Genomic DNA, 24,840 nt, shown 5'->3' with positions numbered 1-24,840 from the left:
TCACAAAGTAAAACTGTTGAAAGGTTGAACATTTGTCTGGCTCCTAATGCCATGTTGTTGAGACATGTAAATTTAATTTTTCGTGTAATTTTTCATGTAAACGGTGGCACAATGGTTAGCACTGCTGCCTCACAGCACCAGGTTCGATTCCGGCCTTAGTCACTGTATGGAGTTTCAAAATTCTCCCGTGTCTGCGTGGGTTTCCTCCCGCAGTCCAAAGATGCATTGGCCATGCTAAAATTGACCCTAGGGTCGGGGGATTGGTTAGCAAGGTATGTGAGGGTTATGGGAATAGGGCCTGTGTGGGATTGTGGTCGGTGCATACTTGATGGGCCGAATGGCCTCCTTCTGAACTGTAGGGACTCTATGATTCTATGAAATAAAACAAGGGAATACATACAGGACAGGTCGTTCTATATCCATAAATGGCAATATGGCCACAGCTAAGGAAAAGGAGATTGTTTAATCATAGGAGGACAGGCAAGAGGTTAGCTGTACTTCCCATCAAATTACAAGCTGAATATCTTTCAGAACCACTTGGCTGCTGACCAGTGGGCCGATCCATTTAAAATCTAATGTGGTTGACCTTCAGCTGAACCCATGAACAATCACATGATAACAGTAATAGTCACTTGCCAATAACCAAAAGATTACTCATGGTTGTTTGTCGCTGGAAGCTTGACAGTCACACCATCAGGTGGGGAAGCAATTTATCTTGTTTCTGCCTGGGACGATACCTGAAGCCCATTGCAGCTGTGCCATAAATAATCAAAATTAGTTGGAAGTAGATTATTTTCTGAAATACAAAGCCTACATTTACTGTGAAAATCCTCTGAGCATCCTAACAATCATGGCACCTTTCCTGATTGCTGCCACCTGTCCTGTGACTATCAAGTGAGTGTTACCAATTGGGAATTAGGACGAAAATCCATCACACCAGATCATGGGCCATTTTATGCATCACCTGCACTTCTGTTGGGGAACTTCTGGTTGCAGGAAACTCCCATCTGAAACAGGCAGGACTTCATTTTAATTTTGCAGCAAGGGCTCTGATGAGACTAGATAGATACCCATGCCTTATCTGATGCAAAACATTGAGTCATTTACCAGCTAACTTAAAATTTGCATCCAGAATTGCCAGGTATTGGGTTGCACATGTAAGTTAATTTGAGGTCAGTGAGTAAATACATTTTGGTGCCAGTTGTCAACACAGGTTCTTGCTTTTTCATTTTTGTCTTTGTAGTAACTGTTGTGATCCGATCTTGCTGCTCCTCCACCAACTGAAATAGTGCCAAAATGATTTTAATTCTTAAAATCTCCTGCATCTCTTCTTCTTGGAAGAACACCAAAGGGATTCTGCATCCTCCCTTTTCTTCTGTAAGTTCTCCCACACCAGAGGCCAGCATATTCTCAATTCACTGCAAACAACATGGCCTTCTGTGATTTGAATTACAATAGAGGTTGTGTCAGCATTGTGTGAATGAATGGCCCTGAAGTTGGCCCAAATGCCCCAGAAGCACATCACCAGAAGGGACTGTCAAGATTACCAACCTTTCTTAACTTTCATGGTTTCATTTGTTTTCCAGGCTAACATTTAAGGCTTAAACAACATAAGACAAAGAGCCATCCAGAGGTGTATAAATCACCAATGCCATCAATCAGCCAATTTCATCTCCTTCCCCATAAATAATTATAACTAGAATGACACCGGTGCAATTTTATAAAGGGGAATTTCAAACATCTCAGGATGTCAGGATCCCAAAGATGTGCAGGTTGGGCTGGTTGGCTGTGCTAAATTGCCCCTTAGTGTCAGGGAGATTAGCAGAGTAAATACATGGGTTATGGGGATAAGGCCTGGGTGGGATTACTGTCAGTCCAGGCTCAAAGGCCCGCATGACCTCTTTCTGCACTGCAGGGATTCTATGATTCTATTCTATGATTATGAATGCGCCAATGCGGCCCCATGTCTTCCCCCACACACCTCTATCTATGTGAATAGGAAACAACTCCATGATTTGCACAGACAATCCATCTGCAGCCATCCACAGCATATTATCTAACTCAATGTTAACTCCTCAGGCAGTGGCTACAATGTCTTTATTTTAAGACAGACCAGGACGGCATGGTTCAGGCAGCGTCAAGCCAATCAAGGCTCTTGTTCGTGACACATCTAGATATCCCACAACATCAGGTATGCTGGTGAACACAGGCACAACGAAGGACACGGATCTACTCAAATAATCACAGAGCATCTTTCTGCATGTTGAAGCATTGCTTCAGCTGCTTGACAAGATCTAGGTGAATCTTGCAATGCAGCCTGGCCAAGGATATGAGGATTTTGGTAATGGTCTGAACATCCATGGGAAAAGATTCAGCTGCCCTTCAGGCCTGCAGCCTGGGTAAGAGCAGGAATGGATAGGCACAATATAGAAGGTTGTAGGTAGAACACAGAACACCACAAGTAACAATTATCACCACTGATGTTAAACAATGACAGAAGTGATATGACACAATTATTGCCTTCTCCTTCTGAAATGCATTCAAAAGCTAACCATCGTAAGATGAATAATAGGGAAATATTGCCAGAAAATATTTGCCAAAACAATTACTGATGATTTAAAATTATTGAGCAGCAGAATTGTTAAGTTTAAGTTTACTTATTAGTGTCACAAGTAGGCTTACATTAACACTGCAATGAAGTTACTGTGAAAATCTCCTAGTTGCCACATTTCGGTGCCTGTTTGGGTACAGTGAGGGGCAATTTAACATGGCCAATGCACCCAATTGTTGGGGAGGTTGGAACGGTCAGATTGATTAACACAAATAAAAAGACACTTTGATAAAATTAATATGATGCAATATTAGGAGTGGTTGAGGCAACAGCCCTGTATGGGTGGGATTTTATAGCCTTGATCGAGCCAGACCAGAAATTCGCGCCCGAGGTCAACGGACACTTCCGTTGTCCGCCCCTCGCCCGCTCCGATTCCATGGCGGGTGGGGCGGTAGAATTCCGACGTATATGTATTTCAGTTACCAGTCTTTCCTTTTAGCCTTCAAATCCCTGCCTCAGTATATTTGCCATCTGGAAAACAAATGAATGCTCATCCATGGGGTTTCAGAAGTGCAACAACATTTTGAATAGATGCCTTATAACACATGAGAACATGTCCTAGACGACAAATATTGGACGGCATGGCTTGCCATAACTTAAGCCACAGTTAAACTCAACACTTGATCATTTTTATTGAAGGAGAGCTGTACAAAACCTGCAGTTTCCAACAGGGTTGGATTTAGAAATTACGGGAATCTAAGTAGCTAAGGCACAAGGTTGACTTTCTAGCTAGCCGGGGAGATGTTGGTTACTTCTGATATTTGCATTCTTTGCCAATTGATTTTATTCATTTTCTACCACTTTGGAGCTTACAGTAATTTGGCCTTTCGAGCCAAAAATATTGTTTTTCCTGGAAGGGTCACTGATACTTAAAATATGAAAACAAAAGCAGTTTCAGAAACTACACAGGGTCCCGTTTCTTCTCTTGTGAATCTATTCCCAGATGTGGGGATGGGAGTGAGGGCAGTTCTACCTCTGTTGTCTTTGGAGTTGAGACATGTTCCATGGTAGACTGCAGTGTTACAGAGCTATTGTATAAAGGATAAGAACATGCAATGGTTGTAGTTGCAGCATCACGCCAATTAGATTCACCCAATGACTTTATCCACACTTGATGCTCAGAAGTTAAAGGAATATAAGAGACAGGAAATAGGCCATAATGCCCCTCGCTTGCTCTGCCATCCAATAAGATCAATGGTGATCTGAAACCTCAACTCCTCCTTACCGCCTAAGCCCCATATCCATTGTTTCCTTCTGAATCTCAAAATCTATCAATCTCAGCCTTGAATGGAATAGAAAGGGCAGTAGCAATGTGGATATAAAATTGTCTGAATAATAGGAAGCAGAGAGGAATGGTCAATGGATATTTTGCAGGCTGGAGGAAGGTTTGTAGTGGTGTTCCCCAGGGGTTGATATTGGGACATTTACTTTTCCTGATGTAGGTCTGTATCTAGATCTTGGTGTGCAGGGGACAATTTCAAAATGTGTGGATGACACAAAACTTGGATGTAATATAAACTGTGAAGAGGACAGTGTAGAACTTCCAAAGGAATATAAGAGACAGGAAATAGATGGAATGGGCAGATAGGTAGGTGGCAGATGAAGTTAAATGTGGAGAAGTGAGAGATGATATTTTGGGAGGAAGAACGTGGAGAGGCAATACAAAATAAGGGATAACAATTTTTAAAGGGGTGAAGGAGCAGAGAGTTCTGGGTGTATATGCGCATAGATCATTGAAGGTGGCAGGATAGGTAGAGAGCATGATTAATAAAGCATATAGTATTCTGGGTATTATTAATAGGGGAATAGAGTACAAGAGCAAGGAGGTTATGCTGAATTTATACATGACACTACATAGACCTCAGCTGGAATATTGTGTACAGTTCTGGGCACCACACTATAGGAAGGATGTGAATGCATTGGAGGGCGTGCAGAAGAGGTTTACAAGAATAGTTCCAGGTATGAGAAATTTCAATTATGAGGATAAATTGAAGACATCGTTCACTTTGGAAACAAGAAGGCGAAGAGGATATTTGACAGAGATGTTCAAAGTCATGAGGGGTTGGACAGGGTAGATAGGGAGAAACTGTTCCCACTTGTAAAAGGAAAATGAATGAGAGGGCACAAATTTGAAGTGATTTGCAAAAACCGCAAATGTGATGTGAGAAAAAAACTTCACACTGAGTGGTTCAGGTCTGCAAGTGTGGTGGAGGCAGTTTAAATCGAGGCATTCAAGAAGACATTAGATGATTACTTTATTCAAAACAACGTGCAGGGGTGCGGGAAAAGATGGGGGAATGATATTAAGTCATGATGTTTATTTGGAGAGTCAGTGTCGACATGATGAGCCAAATGGCCTCTTTCTGTGCCATAACAATTCTGCAAATATACTCAATGACTGAGTATCCACAACCCACATTGTTTTAAAAATAGATTCCATAAGGTCCAGCTCCCCAGACTCATCAGGTAAAGCAGGTCCCTAACTAACCCTTTGGGCAGCGCGCTTCTGTTCCTCCACTACTCACTTACATTACAGATTTCATCTTGCTCATTCCTCTGTAGTTCATTTATTGACACAGATGTATCTGAGCTGGTGCTGACTGGGAATAAATTGAGTGGCAACGCATTAAAGCCTGGCTTTGCTTTGTATTGCACATTGAGAAACTAAGAGGAAGGCAGGTTGCGATAATGACTTTCGAAGCAGCTGACATTTATAATGTTCAGCAGAAGTGCCATGCTTAAAGCCTTCAGTGCATGGCATTGCTGTTGAGTTAGGACAACAGAAGGAGATGCAGCAGAAATACAAGAAGAAATGTCAGCGAATGGCACTCCTACTTTATAGCCTCCTTCCCAATGATTTATAGCCCCTCACAGGGTTAGAAGTTGAAAGTTAGAATGTCTTCCTCCAATCAACATTCCATCTTTGTTGTGAAAAAGAACAAAACAAGTTTCAATCATCAAGATGATATAACATAATAGACAAGTGCTAACATACAGCCTTTGGAGGGTGTGGTATGTACTTACAACATTTAACTACATTCAATGGAATGATTCCTGAGGGCAGAAACCAGGCAAAGATTCAATAAAGACTTGAATGCTACCAGAACTGAGAGGTTATAGCTATTAGGAAACATTGAACAAGCTAGGGTTCATTCCCCCTAGAAAGGGAAGACCAAGTGATAGCAGTTTGGTAGGATGGATATAGAGAAGAGATTTCCAATTGAAGGGAAGGCCAGAACTTGGGGCTATAAGCACAAGATGGTCATTAATAAATCTAATAGGGAATTCACACAAAAGTTTTTTTTAAATCTTGTGTGGTTAGAATGTGGAACTTGCTACCACAGGGAATAATTGTGGCAAAAGAGCTTTAATACACTCAAGGGGAAGCTAAGTAAGCATATGAAGATGAAAGGAATAGAAGCATATGGTGACGAGGTTAAATGAAGAGGGGTGGGGAGAAGCCTGTGTGAAGCATGACCACTGGCATGGACCCAATGGGAAAAATGGCCTGACTCGGTGCTGTAGATAATTATCTTCAATTTTTTTTTTGTGGAATGTGGGCGTTACTGGCAAGGCCAGCATTTGTTGCCTATCCCTATTGTGTGGTTACGAAACCATTTCAGAGGGCAGAGAAGAGTCAACCACATCACTGTGGGACTGGAGTCACATGTAGGTCAGACTAGATACGGGTGGCTGGTTTCCTTTTCTAAAGGATATTAGCGAACCAGGTGGGTTTTAACAATGTTATTGAGGTGAGCTTTTCAATTCTGGGCTTTTTAAATTAAGTAATTGAATTTAAATTTCACCAGCTGTCACAAGAGTTGAACCCACCCCGAGCATGAGCCTCTGGATTACGAGTCCAGAAGCATTATCATTTATAAAGAAAGGGACACGTCTAGGTGGAATCTGGGAGTGGCAGCATGTAGGACATTTGTAGCCAGGGTCAAAATGATCTAAGGATCATCTGAGAAGCTGGTAATTGTAAGTGAAAGTTACTGGTCTACTTGCCTGTTTTGGCTGATCCGCTACATTCATAAAATCATACAGTGCAGAAGAGGACCTTCAGCCCGTCAAGTCCGCACAGACAGGTGAGAAACACTTGAACTCCCACCTAATCCCATCTGCCAGCTCTTGGCCCATAGCCCTGAATGCTACGATGTACCAAGTGCTCATCCAGGTACTTTTCAAAGGATGTGAGGTAACCCGCCTCTACCACCCTCCCAGGCAGCGCATTCCAGACCGTCACCACCCTCTGGATAAAAAAGCTTTTCTTCACATCCCCCTGAAACCTCTTGCCCCTCACCTTGAACTTTTGTCCCCCTGTGACTGACCCTTCAACTGAGGGGAACAGCTGTTCCTTCTCCACTCTGTCCATGTCCCTCATAATCTTGTAGACATAAAATTTCTGTAAGCCCAGGTGTGTGTGATGTTCCTCAGGACAGCTGAGATGGTGAACATCACCTCCAAGTCACCCTGGGCTCCTTCTCAAAAGCTGTAGAATTCACTTTCAAAAAGGGCTCCCTTCCCTAATGTCTCACATCCTTCCAGAACTCTGGTGCTCCAATCTGAGCAGTAGGGAGACATCAGCCTCCGGACTTTTTACTGCCCGGCCTCTTTGTGAAAACAAACTTTCTAGCTCTAAATTGGCCAAACCATGATCTCCTCATTTGGTTAAATCCTGCATTAGTGTGTGATTTCCTCCCAATCAATGGACAATCACTTAATTAGCCTTTTTCTGCTAAACTCACAAATCTTGTTCAAATAACACCAAGCCCAGAAACTGGCATCGGGTTAAAAGTCTGCACATCAGGTGGGTGTTATTCTTGCATCAATTTACTTCTGGTTGGGGCTAATCCTAATTGGAAAATCCAGGCTAATTTATCCTCTATCAGGTTACAAAAAATGTAAAAATGCAGCACAGAAATGGCTATTTGTCCCAACCAATCTAAAGTTCAATTTGAGCCTCCTTCCTCAATTGACTCTATTAGCATTACCCTCTATTCCCTTCTCCCTCACATACTTTTACCTCACTTCCTCTTAAATGCATCTGAATTTCCAATTTGATTTCTTGGTGGCTACCTCATATCTAGTTTCTCTGTTACTCACAAGTGGAAACATCCCACCTCTGTCTACACAATCAACATCTTTTATACATTTTAAAGACGTTTCTTTTCAAGAGAAAAAAGAGCCAGAATGATAGGCATAGTCTCTCATAGTTCTGGTATCATCCTTATAAATGATATAAAGGCGGCACAGTGGTTAGCACCAGGGACCCGGGTTTAATTCTGGCCTCGGGTAACTGTCTGTGTGGAGCTTGCACATTCTCCCTGTGTCTGTATGGGTTACCTCCAAGTGCTCCGGTTTCTTCCCACACTCCAAAGATGTGCAGGTTCGGTTGACTGGCCGTGCTAAGGTGCCCCTTAGTGTCATGGGGATTAGCAGGATAAATATATGGGGTTACGGGGATAGGGTTTGGATGGGATTGTTGTCGGTGCAGGCTGAATGGGCCGAAGGGCCTCCTTCTGCACTGTCGGGATTCTATGAAATCTATTTTCCCCACTCTTCAATTCTCCCTCTATTTTCTTTTTATGAAGTAGAATCATAGAATATGATACGGGCATGAGAACAGTCGTGTGATTGAACCAAAGTTCGATACAAGTTTATCAAACTTCTTTACTTTTCAACTCCCTTTCTCGCTCTAGAAATAAACCTGAGTCCTTGGTTGGCTTTTATTACTGCTCGTGATTTATGTGTCTGTACCCTCTGGCTTGCTTTGTTCCTCTGAATCTATCCCCATTTAGATTCTTATTTTCCAAGCAATAAGTGAACGCTTTACTTTTCTTATCACACTGCAATGTCTCGCACCTATCTACGTTGAGATTAATTTGTCAGTGATGTGCCCACTCTGCAAGTTGATTAATGCCCTCTTTAATTTGTTGCAGTCTTCTTCATATTGCTCATCTCTCCCAACTTGGTGTCAATAGAAACTTCAAAATTCTATTTGGATTCTAAAGTTTAAACCGTTAATATAAATTGTGAGCTGTGGTCCCAGCATTCATCCTTGTGGGACTCCACTTCCTACCTCCTGTCACTGTGAATAGCAACCCTTTACCCCTGCTCGCTGCTTTCTGTTTTGCAGCCAGCTAGCTTTTCATTCTGCTTGTCCCTCGGCTCCCCATTGCTCTGACCTTATTCATTAGCCTATCATGAGAATTTTGTGAATTTCACCAACACCCCTGTACATTTTTTGGTGCAGGAAAGGTTTATGGGTTCGCTTTGTATATCGGGCACAAGGAAAAGTAATAAGGCTGGAAGAAAATACGTCATAAATCACAACAATATAACTTTGACACCATATTGTGATGGCTACTGTTTGGTACCTTTTCTGCATTATAACAAATTGCATTTTATGGAGTGTTGTTCTCTGTAGTTGGAGTAGTATAAATAGTGGCTGTAATAAAAACTGGTCAGTTACTTCCCCAGTTACAGAATGTTCCAGTTAATTATAGCCCTGAGTTCTGTTATGCATGTGTCCTATTAAGTAACCCATTAATGTAATTGTTTATGATACACAGTTTCTCCTGTGCACTATTAAAACTATTCGCTTTGGTTTGTACCACATGTGTGGACTGGAAAACAGTGGCCTATTTTTCTGCTGGAACTACTTTCTATGTTTTTCTATGTTTCCCTGTAGTATGGGCGGCACGGTGGCACAGTGCTTAGCACTGCTGCCTCACGGAGCCAGGGATTCGGGTTCGATTCCCAGCTTGGGTCACTGGTCTGTGTGAAGTCTGCATGTTCTCCTCGTGACTGTATTGCAGTGTTAACGTAAGCCTACTTGTGACACTAATAAATAAACTTATCCAGCAATTTAGCATGGATTCAGCTTGAACCTGCTATGGTTGGTACACACCACAAAAACCAAGTCCATTAGGCATGGAAAGAGATTGCTGAGATTGTCAGCTCCTGAAGCATCACCACCAGAGACAAGACAAGGCCGTGTACAACTGAGAGAGGACTGGAGGAGGGCCAGGAAACCTCATGGTACCAGCAGAGATGAAGCAGCAAATGCTGGAGGTCACGAGCAATCCACAACTGAGTGAGGCAGTATGAGAGTCGGGGTACTGAATGTATTGTCTCCTGACTATTAAATGCACCCCTTCATGACCCGCTGAAACTGCACACTTGCATATAACATGACTAAATGATGGGTGCTTGTTACGTCCGACAGTTCAGCCTCGCATTGCCATCATAATCCTTGTCCCTTCCCTACTCCAAAAAAAGAAGACATCTCACAGAGCAGGAGGATCCATTGAAGGCACCGTCACGCACACGATCACTCCCTACCACCAGCACGGAGTCTGATTGCCTGACCAGATTACAGAGTAACCGAGATTTGATGTGGAGAAAAGGAATGCAGACTTTAGTTTTTCAGCAAACAGGAGAAAGCTACGCACTTCACACAGTAATTCTGTCTGGTACTCGAATGCATGACAAAGAGTTTCACCGTGATTGCTGAAAACATTGGAGAAGTCAGGCCTGTGTCTTGTCATCTCCTGAGGTACGGACACGCTGCAGTTTACCATTGTTTTAATTTAAATTGAATTACGTTTGTAACTTTGAACTCCAGTTGGTAAAAGTCATAGGGCAGGATTTTCTGGCCGTGCTCACCCCAAGACTGGAAAATCCCACCCGAGGTCAACCGACCTTTGCACGGTCCTGTCCCACCTACTATGGTTCCCGTGGCGGGTGTGATGGGAACATTCCACCCATAGAGTCATACACACACACAAACAGGCCCTTCAGCCCACCATGTCCATGCCAACCATCAAATACCAATCAATATTAATCCTATTTATCAGCACTCGGTCTGTAGCCTACTATGCCTTGGTGATTTAAGTGCTCGTCCAGATGCTTCTTAAACGTTGCAAGAGTACCTGTCTCCACCACCCTCTCAGGCAGAGCGCTCCATATTTCCACCACCCTCTGGGTGAAAAAGGTTTTCCTCAGGTCCCCTCTAAATCACTTACTCCTCACATCAAACCTATGCCCTCTGGTCTTAGACATCTCTGCCATGGGGAAAAGATTCTTACGATCTCCCATATCTATGCTTCTCATAATTTTGTATACCTCTATCAGATTCCCCCTCAGCTGAATCCTTGAAAACACCAATGGTAGGCTACCTGATGTTTCTGACGATCTCCTGGCTGTTCTTAAGTGTTGCGCAAACAGATTGTGGGAAGATGTCTTCAGCAAGATGTCAAGGCAGATATTCCTTGCCCTCCCACAGCCATCCTCAGGCATTCTGAACTGGGTGGAAAAATTGGAGCATGGGTGAGAATTGCTGAAAAATGGCATAAAAATGGAAGCTGCCAGCAAAACTAGTGCAGACTTCCATTATCTTTCGGTGGTGATCACAGACTCTTCCTCGGTTTAATGTGGGTTAGTAATGTGGGGGGACAGAAAGGTCAGAAAGCAAGTTGGAAGCTCAGAATGGCCATGGAAATCACTACTCATGCCAGAGCAGTGCAGCGGGCTGGGAGAATCGCAATCCCCCACACCGCCGTGATTTGAAAGCTGCAGAAAATATTTCTGTTTCAATTTTCTTTTAGCTGTTACTTTGCCACCATGTGTTTTAAATAGTTGAATCTAACACTGATCGGATAACAAATGTTCTCCAAAAGAAGTCAGAAAAAATCAAACACAACTCTGTGCTAAGATTCTGAAACAAATGGCGCAATTGATTTGTGCGGTCGCTTAGTATATCTGTGATTGTGTTAAACCAGGTGGGGAAATCCCTTAAAATGTCTGCAATTTCAATAGCAGTAAGGAACTTGAACATTTATTTTCAACTTTATACACGAGGAACCCAGTTTAACCTTCAGCCTGAACCTAGAACAGATCCCATGCAGACCACAACACATAGAAAGATTTGTTTATTATTCTTCATGAACGTCTAGTAAGAGCTGTAAATTAAGAGCAAAATACATACCTCACTAGTTTTTATTCTGCAATGGTCATCGATGGTTAACCTAAAACAGTGATTTACATCTTAATATTTCTCATGCTTTGTCAATTTACACCGTGTTTCCACGCTAACAGCAACAGAAACAAACTTAAAGTAATAAATGACATCCATTGTGTTACCATGAAGAAATCGAGAATCCGAGAAAACCAAGCAAAAAAAAAGATTCTTGGCACCTGATAATTGCTCCATTTTGCTGCCCTTATTTAGTGAAGTGGGAATTGAAGTGGGATTCATTAGCTATGTTACAAAATGCAAACATCCACATCATTTCGCAATACGTTGGGAACATTACTGTCATCTCAAAATCATTATTGGTTGAAAAATAAAACATGCAGGCAATGCAAAATAGATTCAACAGTGTCACAAAAGATAATAGATCGGTTTCTGTTTCTGGTATTGATACTCCACCTGAATTCCAGCGTGGAATTTCAATTTTCTCGCCATAATTTGTTAATTTCTCATGACGAAATATTTTTATATCAATCACTGCACATGGGACAATGCTAAACCTACACAACATTTGTGTTCAGTTCTATATCAAACACTTTAATAAGGGCATCAAGGCCATGGAGAGGTTGAGGACATTCTCTGCAGATGAGAATTGCTGAAAAAAATACATGACGTCAAAGTTTTTCTTCTTGTGCTCATCAGGACAATTTGCAAGAATACCGAGTGTAAAAGGCACAACAGTTTGAGAAATGACTCTTCTCATGAAGTATAAATTGTTGCTTCCTTTATATTTGGCATTCTTGCAAATTGTGCTGTTGAGTGCAAGATGAAGGCTTCAACAACATGTGTTTTGTCAGGAATACTCAATTTCTGCATGACCTAATGACTAAGGAAATGAGAATCTTTGGTTACAAGGACAGAAATTGGAACCCTTTCACACCAAAAGGTTATGAGAAGCACTGATGGAGATATTCAAAATCGAGGATAAAGTAAGCACAGCAAGTTAATATTGATTGGTCAGTGAGGCAATAGCTAGAAATGGCTTGAATAGTATCCCAGGTTATTGACCTCTCTGCTAAGGACTATATGGTTCTCCCAATCCATTCTACTCAGGCCCCTCTTAATTTTGGAGATCACAAATGAATGTCCCTCAGCCTCCTGTTCCAAATTAAACAACGCCAGCCTATTCAATCTTTCCTCATTGCTGACATAACATCCCTACATTTATTTTAATGAAGGAATAACCACCTCCTTGAATTCATGGGCTCTGTGCCAGGGACAATCCTTGCAGTGTCCAGTTGCAACATCTTTGATCCTATCTTACTCATTTCCTTCTTCTCTGTTAAGGCAATTGCAACTTTTCAGTCCTGTTGCTATTAACTTAACTTTTCCAATCTTGCTAATTTAAATGTTTGCGATGCTTACCCTGAAGTATACAACTAGCTACACATCAGCATAAACAACTGGAAATGCATAGATCACAAAAAGCTAGCATGCAAGTTCAGCAGTTAATAGGGAAGGCAAATTGAATGTTGTCCCTTATTCTGAAGGGAATGAAGTATAAAAGTAGGGAAGTCTTGCTAAAACTATACAAGGCACTAGTTAGACCACACCTGGAACACTGTGATCAGTTTTAGTCCCCTTACCGAAGGAAAGATATACTGGCATTGGAGGCAGTCCAGAGAAGGTTCACTAGGTTGATCGCAGGTATGGAGGGATTTTCTTATGAGAAGAGGTTGAGTGGCACGGTGGCACAGTGGTTAACACTGCTGCTTCACAGCGCCAGGGACCCCGATTTGATTCCCGGCTTGGGTCACTGTCTGTGTGGAGTTTGCACGTTCTCCCCGTGTCTGCGTGGGTTTCCTCCGGGTGCTCTGGTTTCCTCCTACATTCTGAAAGATGTGCTGGTTAAGTGCATTGACCCGAACAGGCGCCGGACTGTGATGACTAGGGGAATTTCACAGTAACGTCATTGCAGTGTTAATGTAAGCCTTACTTGTGACTAATAAATAAACTTTTAACTAGATTGGGCCTGTACTCATTGGAGTTCAGAAGAATGAGAGGTGACCTTATTGAGCCAAAGAGGATTCTCGGGGGCTTGACAGGGCAGATGCTGAGAGGTTGTTTCCTCTTGTGGGACCAGAAGACATAATCTCAGAGTAAGGAATTGCTCATTTAAGACAGATATGAGGAGGAATTTCTTCTCTCAAAGAGTAGTGAATCTGTAGAATTCTTAACCGCAGAGGGCTGTAGAGGCTGGGTCATTATGTATGTTTAAGGCTGAGATGGACAGATTTTTAATCAGTATGGGAATCAAGGGTTATGGGGGTAAGATGGAAAAATGGAGTTGAGGATTATTTTATCAGATCAGTCATGATGTCATTGAATGGCAGAGCAAACTCGATGGGCCAAATGGCTTATTTCTGCTCCTACGTCTATGGTCTATCTTTCACACTAAGTCCCACGGAAATAAAATCTCATAAGAGTTAAACACTTTTTTTTAAATCCAAAAACATGAAAATATTCCCCTCCCCACCCCAAATGTGTTTAAACTGAGTAATATTGTTTAACACACCATGGAGTGTATATCACAATGTTAGGAACTCGGGCACAGAAGACAGTGTACCTCATGCGATTTTTCTTTCATAAGATGAGAACTTCCTGTCCTGTTATGAGACAGCGCTGAAAACATTTAATGTATAAAATCTACTTAATATTCAGATTACCGGGAAGAGGTATTTTGCTACTTGACAAATAAACATCAGTTTTGTAAGTACCTCGTGTACAAACGTGAAATATGGTGCACTGCCCAAAATGCTGAAACAGACTCCAAGCAAAATGATCCCATCATTTGTCAAAGTAAATATTGCAACACAATGTGTGTTATGAGGTGTTTCTCGTGACCATTTGAGGAACTATCAATAGCTGTTCTGGTAAAACCTGGTCAGTTATTTCCTTCAGTTACAGAATTTTCTCGCTAATTATAGCCCCGAGTTCTGACAGCCCAGGTAAACAATTAATGACTCAGACCATTACTGCTCCTATAGCAGTCATGTATTTGTACTTTTGACTACATGCTTGCTAAAGAGTTCTCATCACAGACAATTTTCATCTTCATGGAAGGAAGATGTAGACTATCAAGTAGCATGTCATGATACTGGAATAGATATCTTCTGACCTATAATCACAGTATGTTTGACCAAAATTACACAACATAGTCGCTTTTTTTATGTTGCATAGTGTAAACCAGTTTCAGAATCCCGAAATAAAACCCTGTTCACATTTTCACTGATTTAAATTTTCAATAGTTAAGTATGGCAGCATGCAGAATTCCCAATAAGATCACTTCTCCTATTGCTCTCACACCTAACAAAAGCATGGTAATTTCCTGAACAGTAGAGAGCATCTTTCCACCAGAAAAAATCAACCAGATCTCCCACCACTTTCCCTTTCAACATTCTGAAGAGACTGTTCCCACCACAATACCCTTGGCCACTCATCAATCACTTCCATCATCCCATCCCCTTCTCACGGCACCTTCCCATGCGAACGCAGGAGTTGGAACACCCGCCCTTTTACCTCCTCTCTCCTCACCTCCCAGTTAAAGCTCCCAAACACTCCTTCCAGGTGAAGCAGTACTTCTTTCAATTGAGGCAACTATATTTTCTGTTCACAACGTGCTCGCCTCCACACTGGGAAGACCAAATACAGACTAGGCAACAGTTTGTGAAATTTCTCCATTCAGGCTTCAAGCATGACCCTGACTTTCTGGTGGCCTGCTATTTTGATTTCCCAAAATACTCTCTCTTGCTGACACCTCTGTCCTAGGCCCACTGCATTATTTCGGTGAAAATGAACACAAGCTGGAGGAACATCACCTCATCTTTCAGTCAGACTCTTGACAGTCTTCCGGACTTAGCACTGAATTCAACAATCGCAGACTGTAAACTCTTGGCCCCCATTTTATTTCTTTGTTCTTTGAATGTTTCTCTCATTTTCACTTCCAGATAGCACACCTGCTCTTTTTCTTTTCTCTTTTCATGTCCCATTGCCATTCCCTTTGGCCCTGTAAGACTAACTCTTGTGTCATTCAATCCTTCCCCCCACCTCCGTCTTCCTTTGGCTCCCACCCCCTTGCTTAAGATCTAACACATCTCTAACTTTGCCCAGTTCTGATGAGAGGTCATCGACCCGAAGCATTAACTTTGCTTCTCTCTCCAAAGATGCTGCCTGACTTACTTTTGAAATACATCTTGCAATATTAGAATCAAATGTTTGAGCAAATATATACGAGCATTTTTGGAGTATGTATGTAGTGCTCTGTAATCTTGTTTCGCAAGCACTCAATAAATTCTCATTCAGGCCGGGCCAGTTGAAGTTAATTTTGGCCCATGAATTTAGTTGCCTTTTGAACGAAGGACAAGATTATTTAAAGTTTTAAATATTATTTATTAGTTTCACAAGTGGGCTTACATTAACACTGCAATGAAGTTAACTGTGAAAATCCCCTAGTCGCCACACTCCGGTGCCTGTTTGGGTACACTGAAGGAGAATTTAGCATAGCCAATGCACCTAACCAGCACGTCTTTCGGACTGTGGGAGGAAACCGGAGCACCCGGAGGAAACACACGCAGACACGGGGAGAACGTGCAGACTCCACGCAGACGGTGACCCAAACCGGGAATTGAACCTGGGTCCCTGGCGCTGTGAGGCAGCAGTGCTAACCACTGTGCCACCGTGCCGTCCATTTGGTCGTATATCTGTGCTTCTGAAAGCGAGCACAGAGGGTGGTGAATGTCTAGAACAAACTGCCAGAGGTGGTAGTAGAGGCGAGTACAATTTTGTATTTTAAAAAGCATTTAGATAGTTACATGGGTACGATGGGTTTAGAGGGATATGGGCCAAATGCGGGCAACTGGGATTAGCTTAGGGGTTTTATAAAAGAAAGGGCGGCATGGACAAGTTGGGCCGAAGGACCTGTTTCCATGCTATAAACCTCTATGACTATGACTCTATGAGCCAAGTTATATTGTACAAAAGAAATTCACCAGTTCAATCGGCAAAGTTGGAAATCTATGCTGGGAAACAAAGAGCATAAAACCACTGATATCTACATTCTCCCTGCTGTGCAAGGAAAGAAGATGTAAAAAGACAGGTAAAAATGATCCTGATTTACATTCATTTATCAATGTACGCAAACAAATGGAGTGAGGAGGAACATGAAAAATGGATTCTGATTTTCCCACTTTCAAAAAAAAAGTGGGAAACATTTATGGGTTAAAAATAAATGTATATAACTCCGATCACAATGTTTCCATTCTCAAGCAAGAAAGAAAGACTTGAATATCTATAGTGTCTTTGGGACAGGGCTTACCAATGTGCTTTACACTCAATGAAGTGTAGAGATGTAGGGCAGGATTTTCCGGCCACGCTCGCCCTAAAACCGGAAAATCCCGCCCGGGGTCAATAGACCTTTGCATCCCGCTCCGATTCCTGTGGCAGGCGGGACGGGAAAATTCCTCCCGTAATGTGGGAAATGTAATATAATTGTTGCAACAATGAACTTTATCTCTATTATTGGAATTTAATTCCAATGGAAAGTTAAGAGGGGATTGACAGAGGTATTCAAAATAGTGAAAGGTTTTGATCTTCCACAAGTCACCAAATGGCCACCAAAATACAAAGGAATGGGTTTGAAGGTTTATTTATTTTACCATGAGTTGTTAAGACTTAAAATGCCTTACCAGAAACAGCAGAAGTCAGCAGAATCCATTGGGGCATTTAAAAGAAAAATGCTTAAAAATTTTAAATTGAAAACAAAATACAGGGAAAAGCCAGAGCAATGGCTTGAAATGGAGAATTATTTTTGAAAACTTGGCACTGGTCTCCTGCTGTGCTTAAAATTCTATGTTTCTCAACTAAAATACTTAGAAGCTGAACTTCTGCCCTGGATTGGACAGGCCCATGCTCCTTTAAGGACAGAGTATGCTACTTATCACATATGGGATTTATCTGCCACCAAGCAAACCGTTTTTGATTTGCTGATGGCAACTGCAATCTCTGGCCCAATTTAAAAACAGCACATGCTCTGGGACACAAGGTACTACATATAAATGCAGACTTCACACTTCAAACCCTGTAAAAATGTAAAAGCACCTTCCCAGAGCAACAATTTCATCACTATCACAATAGTTATATATCAACAGGTTTAGTATGAATTCCAGAGTGAAGAGTTATTACTATACTGGAACACAGAGTGGTCAATTTCAACACAGAATGAATTTCAGGTGAGTGGGCCGCACCACCTGAATGCCACCAGTCACCTTCTCACCAGGAGCATGAGTGAAGAGGATGCAGAATAACTGCTGACAGATTTCAATCACTCAGCTCCTGGTCAGCTGTCAGGTAAGTGAGGAATATTCTAGGAGGGTCTAGCTGGTTGGAAGGACAGGGTTGTGAGGGGGTGGGGCGGGGGGGAAGTGAAGTCCCAAAAATTGGATGGCTGTAACTTGTAACTTGCCTTGTGCGGCCTGGAGTGGCATTGCTGAGTACCTCTGCCGAATGGTAAAGTGGTGGCAACTTCCATGCTCACGCCCCAGTGTTAACGTTGTATTGGGATCCCATTGATACAGTGGGACCTGAAGCTGAATAAACTAGTGAGGTTTTCTTGGCTTTAGCAGAGTGACTGATCCACCTGCAAAATCTTCCGTGTTAGCATTGCACTTGGGAAGGATTTGTGAGCGTAATTAACCTACACATTTCCAACTGCCATCAGCAAGTCTCCAGGGAGGATTAAAATTCACCCTATTGATTTTGGAAGGTTAAAGAAATGCAAATAACAATGAGGTTGTTTATCCATTTCTATGTACAGTCCGAAAGATGTGCTGATCAGGTGCACTGGCCATGCTAAATTCTCCCTCAGTGTACCCAGATAGGCGCCGGAGTGTGGCGACTAGGGGATTTTCATAGTAACTTCATTGCAGTGTTGATGTAAGCCTACTTGTGACACTAATAAATAAACTTTAAAACTTTATTGTTAAAAGACAAATTTTAAAACAGGCGGGAAGCAAGTCACAGTGAATTGGTAGAGTTAGCGCATGAAGCAATGTCAGGCCTACAGAAGCAGGTTGATCTACACTAAAGTAAAGATTTATAGGAGCTTTCAGTTACTGTGAATTTCTACTCAAAAGATTGCACTGTAAGTTATCTCCAAACTTGCGGTATTATACGGCATTGTGTCGCAACAAGCACAAAACATATTCTGCCCTCCCTTGTCAAAATCCTATAAGCAGATATGATTAGAAATGACATTATCTGTCACTATTATACAGCCTGATAAATTACCAAAGGCTTAAGGACAATTAAACCGAAGGAAAATTACACAATTCAACATTTTTTGCTTACTTTCAGTCCGTAATGCCTTGATCAGATCCAGATTTGTGCGAAGAATGTTGAAAAGAATCTGCAAAGTGCTGGAGAAGAAAATGAATTCAGGCATTAACTTTATCCTCTGGATATGAGTAACTTTTAAGCTATACATGTTCTGCAGAAATATCCCAAAGTGAATTTACTAAACAAGCCTTTGCTGTGAATATACTTCACAGATTTAAGCAGATATTTTGTCACAGAATATCTCAATGAATGATTTTCAAAATAATTCCAAGATTAATTTTAAAATTTGTTAACAACTAAAAAATAAAGACAGCATTTTAGATCTGTAGTATTAGGGTGCTCAGGACTGTAAAAGTTAATGTGGGATTGGGAAAACAGTACTGCACCCATAGTGATGTACAGGGTCACATGGGAGTAGTATATAGTGATGGAGTCGGAGTCGACTTGAAGATCGCATCTTGTCAAGTCTGTATGCGGTATTTATGTATATGGTTGTGTGTTATTAATACATAGTAATAACACTCAACCATTCAAGTCTCTAAATCTCTTCATGAGACAACATATAACATTTCAACAACACTGAAGAAGCTCAACATCATCCAGGACAAAGCAGCCTGCTTGATTGGTACCTATTCCACAAACATTCAATCCCTCCTCCACTGAGGAACAGTAGCAGCAGTGTGTACCATCTACAAGATGTGCTGAAGGAACTCACCAAGGCTCCTTAAGCAGCACCTTTCAAAGGCAAGGACAGCAAATACCTGGGAACATCACCATCTGGGGGTTCCCAGGTATCACCATCACCATCCTGATTTGGAAATATATCACCATTCCTTCACTAGCACTGAGTCAAAATCCTGGAACTCCCTCTTGAGCAGCACTGTGGGTGTATCTACACCTCAGAGACTGCCACGGTTCAAGAAGGCAAGTCACCATCACCTTCTCAAGGGCAACTAAGGATGGGCAATAAATGCTGATCCAGCCAGCAAAGCCCACATCCCGTAAATAAATAAAAACTAAAAGTAAAAAAAAACATGGTGGCAGCAGGTAAAGGACCCCAAAATTCTGAAGAATGAAGAAGTAAAGAAACGCAGTCTGGCCTGGAGAAATGTACTTAACTTGGTGACCTCAAATACATAACTGGAGATGACCTAAGAGAGTCTATTACAGGTGTGGCTGCTGAAAGGGAGAAGAAAGGCCCACTGTGCAGCATAAAAAGACTCCACTAGACAACATGGAAGTTCATTGCAAGACCTGATCGAAAGCAGAGTCAAAGGACCTAGCTAGATCACAAAAGAATGGCAAACTCCAAAACAATAGGCTTTAGAAGTCAGCTTCTAAATTTGGCACAGAATCAGGCAGCACTGGGAGACTGATTGTTTTAACAAGCGAGTTTGAAGCACACCGCAGCCCGGGTCCAGAGTCGGTGCCGTAACACATGGTGACTGCGTGTAAACAGAAAGAACATTTTAAAGAGAAGTCAGAGCAAAGAATTCGGTTTCAATTCAATTCTCCAAGCTCAGGAGAGCAACTAGCAGGCCAAAATGACTTGTTCAAAAGATTTTCTACAGAATTGTTGAAGTTTAAAACAGCTCCTTAACCATGATGGGAGCTCATCAAATCCCAATAAGCATGGGAAGAAGAAAAGAAAAACAAACATTGCAGCACCATTTAAAAAAAGATAAAGCTGTCCTCCCCTGTTCTGAAAAGAGCAATGGATGGGACATCAACACTGCCAGATTAATTAAATCAGATGAAAGGACCAGGCCAGATGTAAAATTGGGCATTATGGAGGAGATTTTTAACATACAAGTGTATAAAATAGCATTGGACTTGAATAGGAGAGGCTGAACAAATGAATACACATTTCTATTCAGTAGGTTCAATAGCCAATGATGTAATTGCCAGACAAAGAATAAATTAATCTTCCAATAATTTTTAAGAGGCTGTGAAGTCCTTTGACACCAGCTCTCACCGAAGAGGGTGGCACGGTGGCACAGTGATTAGCACTGCTGCCTCACAGCGCCAGGGACTCGGGTTCAATTCCGGCCTCGGGTCACTGTCTGTGTGATGTTTGCACATTCTCCCCGTGTCTGCGTGGGTTTCCTCTGGGTGCTTCGGTTTCCTCTCACAATCCAAAGATGTGTGGGTTCGGTTGATTGGCCATGCTAAATTGACCCTAGTGTCAGGGGATCAATGGGGTGGATGTCTGGGGTTACGGGAATAGGGCCTGGGAGGGATTGTTGTCGGGGTGGATTCGATGGGCCAAATGCCCTTCTTCTGCACTGTAGGGATTCTAGGATTCTATCCTAAGAAGCAATAAAATTGTGGAACAAGCAAAATTTCAGAGTCCAAAAGTCCTGGGAACCCGTTGACTCTTTCATAAATTGATTGATCAATTGACATACAGACTGACTGACAGCTCTTACTTACTATGGTGAATTTAAGTCAAAGCTCATAAGGGATCAAATAGTAGCAGAAGTTGGTCAGTGCAACTCTTTCAGATGTACTCCAATCTAAAGAAGATCTGACTTTGGTAAAAGCCAATCAAATTGTCAGACAATCACAGTTCACCATCAGAAACAATCCATTTTGCGAGGTGACGTTAATCTATGGTAAAGACCAACCCCAAAAGTCCAGCTCATACAGCAACAAAAGGACAACACTAAAGCAAAACACAAAATGCTGGCAGACCATGTCAGCGCTGTGGCATCAAAAGACCTCACATGCATGAGCATTGTCCAACAATCGCTATGCGGTGCTTTTGCTGAAACTGCCTGGGACACTTTAGAAAAATATCCAAGTCTAAAATCTCAACATGTGCTGAGGATCTCAAATGAGCCTGTGAGATGGATGAACCACAGCATGAAGGAGCCCAACAATGCAAATTGGAAGAAATTAAGAATCCCAGATTCACATTTTAGAATGGGGGACATTCCCACAAATGGTCACCTCACAAATTCCATGTTGTTCAAGAGTCAGTGTAATGGTCCTGTTGGATTTGGAGCCGTAACTATATGATCTCTGACAGAGGAATAGGCATGATTCAAGAGCCGCAACAGACAAATAATCAAAATTCTGTATGATGTCTCCAGTCAAACCTTTCCTCTCCTCAGCAAAGATGCCCATGTTGCCCTCAACCTCCTCAAAATGGCTCAAAAACAACCACTACAGCCAACTACACTGAATTAAAGACTCATGAGAGGTCCACCATTGCCCTCACTCTTTGCAGAGGCAGTCATTCCAGTCCCTCTGTGGATGGCAGGATATACTCTTCTTCAGTCAGGCCAGCCAAACCTCCAGATGAGAGCCAATACACTGAAGTCAAAAGATACAGAAGAGATAGAGAAGCAGCGGAAGATTGAGCCTGAACTTCAGAAAGCAGGTGCTGTCACGGAACCAGACTAAGCTGGACATGAAGTAAATCTTGCAGCAGGAGAGAAAACACCCCCTAACTAAACAATGCAAAACTCGGGGAGGTACAAGTGCACATGAAGAAACAGAATGCAGCATCAGAGGCCAAACTGTAGACTGAGCTCAAGTTTGAGGAACACACAGGCGTAGGGGAAATATGCCTTCAAATTCCAGTAAGAACATGCTGGACCCCAACAAAAATAGACAACATGAGTCCACTGTATGAACGAACAGAACAAACTATCCCTCCACAAGGAGTTCACAGAATCCCTACAGTGCAGAAGAAGGCCACTTGGCCCATCGGGCCTGCACCAACTCTTTGACTACAATCCCACCCAGGCCCTATACCCGTAACCCCACATATTTGCCCCGCTAATCCTCCTAACCTGCACCGACCACAATTCCCCACATATTTATCCTGCTAATGCCCCTGACACTAAGAGCCAATCCACCTAACCTGCACACCTTTGGAGGGTGGGAGGAAACTGGAGCATCTGGAGGAACCCCACGCAGACATGGGGAGAATGTGCAAACTCCACACGGACAATCACCCAAGGCTGGAATTGAACCCAGGTCCCTGGCACTGTGAGACAGCAGCGCTAACCACTGTGCCACCTCACTGCACTAAGGTTATGAGTTTCCTTTGCAATGGTTCAAAGTAAAGTGGCACAGTGAGGAGAAACAAATGTAAGTCTCCAAAATCAGATCACCTTGTTTTTGCAGTGCAAAGAGGTGGCACAGTGGTTAGCGCTGCTGCCTCACAGCACCAGGGGCCCGGGTTCAATTCCAGCCCTGGGTGACTATCTGTGTAGAGTTGGCACATTCTTCCCGTGTCTGCGTGGGTTTCCTCCGGATGCACCAGTTTTCTCCCACTCTCCAGAGATGTGTGGGTTAGGTGGATTAATCCTTAGTGTCAGGGGGATTAACAGGGTAAATGCGTGGGGCTACGGGGATAGGGCCTGGGTGAGATTGTGGTCAGTGCAGACCTGATGGGCCAAATGGCCTCCTTCTGCACTGCAGGGATTTGATGATTCTATAAAAGCTATTCATCCTCAATCAGCATGAGGGTTAGTGACACTGCGGATTGTACAGTAGCAAGCTGCAGTAGCACAGTCGGCAGCAGACCTGTGTCAGCAATTCCCCTCATGACGCATTTTGCATTTTCAAATACAAATTTTCTGCCCCAGAGGAAGAAGAACAGAAGACAAGACAATTTTGCCACCTCTGTGCAGAGCAGCTGCACTGGCAGCACTTGGCAAGTGGAACTCCTACCCGGCCTTTTGATCAGGGATTGGTGGATGATAACGGAGCAAACTGCGAGAAAAAAAAGAAAAAAAATGAAATGAGACCGGAGAGAATTCACGTCAGCAACTAATTTCATACACGACTTCTTATTGTTCAAAGATACCATTTTTCTCGAGCAATTATGTTTCGAGATTTTTGAGGAAAGAAAACTGCTTTAAGATCATAGAATCCTAAAGTGCACAAGGAGGCCATTTGGCCCATCGAGTCTGCACCGACAACAAGCCCCCCCAGGCCCTATCCCCATAACCCCATGCATCCATCCCAACCAGTCCCCCTGATACTAAGGGGCAATTTAGCACGACCAATCCACCTAACCCACACATCTTTGGACTGTGGGAGGAAACCGGAGCACCCGGAGGAAACCCACGCAGACACGGAGAGAATGTGCAAACTCCACACGGACAGTGACCCAGGTACCTGGCGCTGTGAGGCAGCAGTGCTAACCACTGTGCCACCGTGCCACCTATATTTAAAGACTACTTAAATCTCACAGCAAACCATGAGGACTTATTCCTTACACAGGTACAATAGGAACGTATTCATTCTATTAAAAATGTGAGTGCACAACTTTAAAATATTTTTCCTGCGATTTCACTGCAATGAAGCAAGAAGCATTCAGCTGAACTTGCTAAAGGAGGAAATTCAGTGTTGTTTAAAATGTTACTGATGGATATACAAATTTGCACTGGAAGCTTAGTAATAGGTTAAGTAATATTTAGTGAACTGAGTGGCAAAGCTGATATCGAAGCTACTCAAACATGCAACTGTACATACTGATGGAGAAACATTAAGAGCAGTTTGTTTCACTTACTTCACATTCAGAATCTTGTGTAAACAGGAGAGGTTTACCATGAAATGAAAAATTCTTTTTACTGATAATAATCTCTTGGCACATGATTAAAAAGATATTTCAAGTTTGTCGATGAACAGCCAAAAGGAATATGACAGAAAACGAATAACAAGCTACAAACACGACCTGAACTGTAATGTTTGGAGGTGGAATTGTGCTTTCAGATAATCCCTGGTTGTTCAACAGGATTTGGTAGAGTCATTAAAGGAGCTATCTGAATGAAACGCGCAAATGGAACACAATGCTACAATTCTTCACTACCTATTACACTGAGCTTGAGTTCCAACATCT

General features: G+C 42.4%; 1 long non-coding RNA gene across 2 annotated transcripts in view; it reads right to left on the bottom strand.

Annotated features, from left to right (window-relative positions):
- Positions 1 to 23,698, bottom strand: part of LOC144501978 (uncharacterized) — a 52,551-nt gene extending 28,853 nt beyond the window's left edge. The window contains exons 1-3 of one of the 2 annotated variants that reach the window (XR_013499233.1): positions 23,667 to 23,698; positions 18,993 to 19,060; positions 11,604 to 11,643 (exon numbers count right to left, since the gene is read on the bottom strand). This is a non-coding gene — a long non-coding RNA (uncharacterized LOC144501978). Of the gene's footprint in view, positions 1 to 11,603; positions 11,644 to 18,992; positions 19,061 to 23,666 lie in introns of those variants that run through there. The other variant, XR_013499232.1, reaches the window with a different exon arrangement.
- Between the last annotated feature and the right edge of the window lie 1,142 nt (positions 23,699 to 24,840).

Source organism: Mustelus asterias, chromosome 12 (genome assembly GCF_964213995.1).
Source record: "Mustelus asterias chromosome 12, sMusAst1.hap1.1, whole genome shotgun sequence".
Lineage (NCBI taxonomy): Eukaryota > Metazoa > Chordata > Chondrichthyes > Carcharhiniformes > Triakidae > Mustelus > Mustelus asterias.
This window is presented reverse-complemented; position numbering and strand designations above follow the sequence as displayed.